This window comes from Megalobrama amblycephala, linkage group LG20, assembly GCF_018812025.1.
Source record: "Megalobrama amblycephala isolate DHTTF-2021 linkage group LG20, ASM1881202v1, whole genome shotgun sequence".
NCBI classification, from domain to species: Eukaryota; Metazoa; Chordata; class Actinopteri; order Cypriniformes; family Xenocyprididae; genus Megalobrama; species Megalobrama amblycephala.
Genome location: NC_063063.1, coordinates 3758532 through 3764450, shown reverse-complemented (window position 1 = coordinate 3764450; position 5919 = coordinate 3758532).

Genomic DNA, 5919 nt, shown 5'->3' with positions numbered 1-5919 from the left:
AACTAAAAAGGAAAAAACTATTTGAAAAAGAGGAAATGAGTACATTCAAGAAAGATGAAGCATAAGAGAATGCTCAAGATAAAATTAATAAAAAGTTATTAAATACACAGAATACATATTTATTTATTGAATTAAATCTAATAAAAAAAAAAAAAAAAAATCACCCACATTGTTCTGAACTCATTAAATAGTCAATGGTGTATGTAGCGAGTCTGTTTAACCTAGGCTTTTTCCAGAACACAGCCAATTTAATCATATATACACGATTATAGTTAGAAAGATGCAAGCTTTCTTTCTAAATGCCCAAAATACAGTGCCAGTTTAATAAACTTTTGTAAGCCAGTTTATTCACAACAAAAGCATCTAAAACTGCAATATTTAACATACATAACAACTGCAATGCATCCGATGTGTAAATAATAAAATTTACACAAATAATCCAGTCACAATATTCATATTTTGGACACATGAGCCATTACCTAAACCTGCAGCTATTTGCTGCCATGCTGTGTTTTCTGCCTCTTATTTGCATGAATTTGAGAATGGAGGGCCCTGTTCCAAATGGTACACATTATGCACACTTGTGGCCTTGTGGACTAACAATGTGTGTCCATTAAGTCCACAAGACTGTTTGTAGGTTTCAGAAGGGTGCTCGCAAGCACCCCGTTTGAGGCCGATATGCACCCTCGAGGTGCATTTTTGCCGAGTCCACACTGAGGTGAGCTCGACAGCAGACTTTTACCCAATAGTCAAAGTGCCATTACATCACAAAAGTCTGAATTCAGAAGAAAAAATTGCAGGTCTTAGGGTTCCATTTGCGACAGAGCCTCAATTTTTTATGCTCTTCCATTGCTAACTTCGTTCCCTCTTCTGGACTGAGATGTATGTCATTGCTTATGTTGGACGAGTGCCCATTACCAGCGGAAGCTGAACAATGGGTTTAACAAAACACCCTAAGCCGGGAGTACAGAATGTGAGAGAATGAACTTTTAGTTTCACTTTTGCCTCAGAGTATTGTTTGTTTGGCATAACACCACATTGTGAATCTTCAAAGGGGCAGTGGTGGCCTAATGGTTAGAGTGTAATCCAAAGGTCGTGGGTTTGAGTCTCAGTACCAGCAGGATATGTAGGTACCTCACCCTCATGTCATTCTACACCAGTAAGACATTCATTCATTTTCGCTCTCTAGAGCTCCGGTGGATATAAGTTGCGGGTTGCAGGCACTCTTTGAGCTCCTCATCAAATATCCTAAAGTGTGGATCATTGTCAGGCCTCCTCTCGATATGAGAGTCATTATGCTGAGGCCTCCGCTCCTAGGGCTCGGCTAGGCAGTAGGAAATACTGTGCTAGGTAGTTAGGCTCTCTTTTAGCTTCCCTGGACTATTAGTGTGTTAGGCCCCCTCTCAATCCAGCAGATGTGATTTAGGCCTCCACTCTGCAGAGCTTCGTGAACCAGCTCAAAGCATTTTCTTTTGAAACTGGTATGAACATTGTTAAGCTTCCTCTTAGAGATTCCTCTTCCTTTTTTTTTGAGGCCTCCGTTCTTGAGAAGCTCTGACCTGTGATTGTCACTAGTACACCAAAAGGATGAAGACTCTTTGAGTCTTTAGCCTTGTCCAAAAACCACACTTGCGGTCTTTGCACTTAACCACTTGTCTACTTGCATGACGTATTTCCTGTATTTGGCTCAAGTGGTCAAGTGGGCATGAAGACTGCAAGTGTGTGTAGAACATTTGATTGCCTGATGGGACACACTTATAGTCTTGCAAAAAAATGCAAGCGTTTACAGCTTTTTTAAAATGATTATTCTCAGTACTTTGCATTTTAAAATACAGCTCTAAATGTCTGTTCAGTGGTCGCTATGTAACTAACAGAAGAGACTATTTTAAAATTGTGGTGCTTCTTTAAGTGACAAACAGCAGTTGCAAATGTACAAAATACACATAGCGTACTCATCTTTGCATCAATAAAATGCACAACACTTTATATTTTACTAACAAAATTATACAGTATAATCAATTTAACTTACAGTCGTATGTTTTCCCTGACATCTCGCGATTTCGGGGCATGTGAGTTCCCGAACATAATGCATGATTGGGATATGCTTAGCCTCGAATACTGCTCAGAAGCAGTATTCAAGATAGTGTGGGTTTAGTGTGCATTAAAAATGCCCAAGTGCAGTGCCCTTAAGACATGGGACAGTCTTGCAAACTTACTTCCTGTCGCATGCATGAGCTTTCAAGTGGCCAAGACCGCAAGTGTGGGTATTTGGACAAGGCATTTGACTTAGCACAGCCATTAAGGCACTATTCCGTTCCCCATAGCAACTCCTAGGGGATGCAGCACGAGTTCCCTTTCGAAAGGTAACGTCTCCGGTTACGCATGTAACCATGGTTCCCTGAGAATAGGGAACAAGACGCTGCATCCCTTTGCCATGCTTCAGGCATTCCTGCTCTGGTCTCCTTCAGACAAGAAGAGGATGATGTTATTCACAGGTGCTCTTTTATACTCACTGGATCAGAAGCAGACGAGGGAGACACATGCCCATTTACACCAGGGGCCGGTTGCATAAACCACTTAGACTAGTCTTAAAAGTTAAGACACTAATGTTTTTCATGAAGAGTGGTCCTAATTTTTTAAAGTCTGTTACATAAAAAGGTAGATTGGTGTAATTTGAATTGGAAAAATAACATTGATTACCCCTTGGTTAACTGCAGTTTGGTCAAACTAGTTCTTAAGACACAGTCTTAATATAGTGACTAAGTTTATGCCAACTGGTCTCTGCTGGTGATTTAATGATGACTTAAATTGCAGAGGGAGGATAATGAGTTACGGCAATTGTTTCAGTTGCTAACCAGATGGTGTGGAGCATATCCATCAAGATTTACGTAAATTTGCAGTAGTAGTGTGGGATCAGAGTCTAAATCTGAATCATCCCAACAACAACAAAGAATACAGCAGCATGTTTAAAATTACTAAAAAAGGCCAAAGTTAGCACACTCTCAAATACCATAAGCCATAAATATCACAGTGATCTGCACGACACACTAGGATAAAACTGGTTACACTGTCAGATCGTAACAGTTGCAGTACGTTACGAGACTAGACACTTCCGCCCCTTTTTACTAATGTTGATATCCTGTTTTCTGAGCTCCCCTTATCTACATGGCAACAGGACCCTTTTACACTCATAGGATGTATTTTTGCATGTTCTTCACATCTTGAACAACATTTTAACCCAATACATGGAGTAGGCCAACTGGAACTTTTTTTTTTTTTTTTTTTCCAGTACATATTTTCAAAGTGATTTATTTATTCTGTCACCAAGTAAACTGTAACAATAGTTTAATAATTCACTTCTATATTCACTTGTATGTTTATGGTGTTGATTTTGGTTTAGGCTATAAAATATAAGGAAATATGGGACTTTGCATCGAGTGTTTATCTATAAAATGTTTTCAGTACATTCTAATGTGTCTTTCTACATTGATTTATAAAAATAAATAAATAAACCAAGGTTTTAGGTATCTGTTGGGTTTGCTGCAATTGAATCTGACACCTCAGTCTCACAAACACCCCAAATCACAGAATTTCCTAACTTACCTTCATACTTAAATTTTTATTTAAGGTATGCATATAAATGACACAAAAATAAGTGTAATGGATAATGCCAAAATTATTTAATCTAAATTTATTTTAATTTCCTTGCCAACGTGCCAAAAAAAAAAAAAAAAAGCAAATTAAACAACATCTTTATATAAAGCAGAAAACATCAAATTCATTGATTAAACATTAATTTCACACCCAGTGCAAATCCCTATTATGAAAATCTGAAGAAACGTGATGATAAAACTATGGAATCTTGTTTCTGCCACTCAATAACAAATAAAAAAGCTAACTGCAAACTTTTATGTCACACAATTGTCTTTATTCAGTCCCTCCAGAAAAACGCGGATTTTTTTTGTGATTGTTGCGGGCAAAAAAACTTGATTTTGCGGCACGTTTTCTTAAAAAATGCGATGGAATATGCAGGATATTTTTGCAATTTTATGCGATGAAATTGCAGAAACTTGCAAAAACTGCGGTTTGATGAAAAAGAGAAAAAAAAGGTGATTCCCCCAACACCCTGTTCTCACTAGGCTACTACCTTAATGTAAAGAGTCATTTCTTATTACTTCCTATGATAAGCAAGCATACTAAATCAAAGAATATTAAGTTCTCATTCCGTTTTATTTCAGACCTTAATTAACACATGACTCAAACTTACAAAACATTCGTGCGGTCCTTTGCGCTTATTTTTGTTGGCAAATGAGAATGATTTGCGTGCTTCATCATGGTTTCACCCTGGTTTCACCACAGATGATGTTCACGTCGCGTAATTGACCCTTCGCTAAGCCACGCCGAAAACCGCTACAGACCAATCGTGGTTTAGCAACCATAACTACGCGCGGGAGGTCTGTCAAGCTTTCGAGCGAGAGAAACATGCCGAAGCGTTGTGCGTAGGGATTGTGTAAATCTGATACCCGGTATCCTAAAAGTTTGGATGGGGTGGTGGAATTTTTTTCCCTTCCCGAAACCTAAAACCCAAGGAGAGAAATGCCAGTGTTCTGACAATTTGTGCTACCGTCAGATTTTGCTACCTCCCATTGAAACAGTAGGTAGCAAAATCTGACAGCGAAAAATGCTAACGTTACCTATCAGATTGTGCTTCCAGCATGATATTAACGTGGTTTATGGCTTTATTAACATCTACACCTACCCCAACCCTAAATCTACCCTTATAATAATGCAAGTACAGTAGTTTTAGCACAATATGATATAGCATTAATCATTAGATATAAAAATCGATAGCGAAAAATGCTTATCAGATTGTGTAATTATTAATTTCTACACCAATACTAAACCTACCCTTTACAATAATGCAAATACAGTAATTTTGTGTTATTTATCATGACAACAATGATAATATTATATGTATAATTGATGTAATATTGATGTGTGCAGATTGCAGTAAGCCCGGGTAGGACAATCTGACGGATGGTAAGCTAGTTAGCTCAGCACATATTGCTTGGAAATAATGACGGTTCTTTGTTCATAATGCATATATATTTGAACGTAAAATAAGATGATTAAAAGGCAAGACAGAGTAGCCTGGCGTGCTAAAAATGTAAGCGGGAGAATGTTATCATTGCAAAGTGGTCAGGCTGTCTTGTGTTTATTCCACAAGATTATGAAATCATGCTAGCCCTGCATATTTTGCTTGCTGAAATCGGCAATTTATGCGGTGAAAGTGCGGCGTATTTGACAAAATGAGACCCCGCATAAATATGCAGACTTTGGCTGATTATGCATTAAATCAGGCGATCGCATAATCGCGTTTTTCTGGAGGGACTGTAATTTATTTCTCAGAATTGCAAGTTTATATCTCACAATTCTGAATTTTCTCTGAATTGCGATACATAAACTCGCAATTGCAAATTAAAAAGTCAGAATTATGATAGAATTGTAATTTTTCCTCAGAACTGGATTTTATATCTCGCAACTATAACTTTTTTTCTCTGAATTGTGAGTTTGTATCTCGCAATTCAGAGAAAAAGTTTACAAAAGTCAGAATTGTGAGATAAAAAGTCTAAATTACCTTTTGTATTTTTTAATTCTGTGCTGTGGAAACAAGCTTGAATAGAAAACAAAAAACAAAAACAATGAGAAAAAGATTCTCCAATATTTCTAATATTTCTGCTACAGTGCATACTCAGTCATTATCAGTTTTCATAACAAAGTAGGAAGTCAGATATTTGGCATGCTATAAATACTTTGGTAACTCGTTTTGTTCACTGATAAGATGATGAGTAATCTGAAGTAACTTCAAAATTGTACAGTTATCATTTAAATAAAGTGTTCTAAATCAGTCAATGGGGT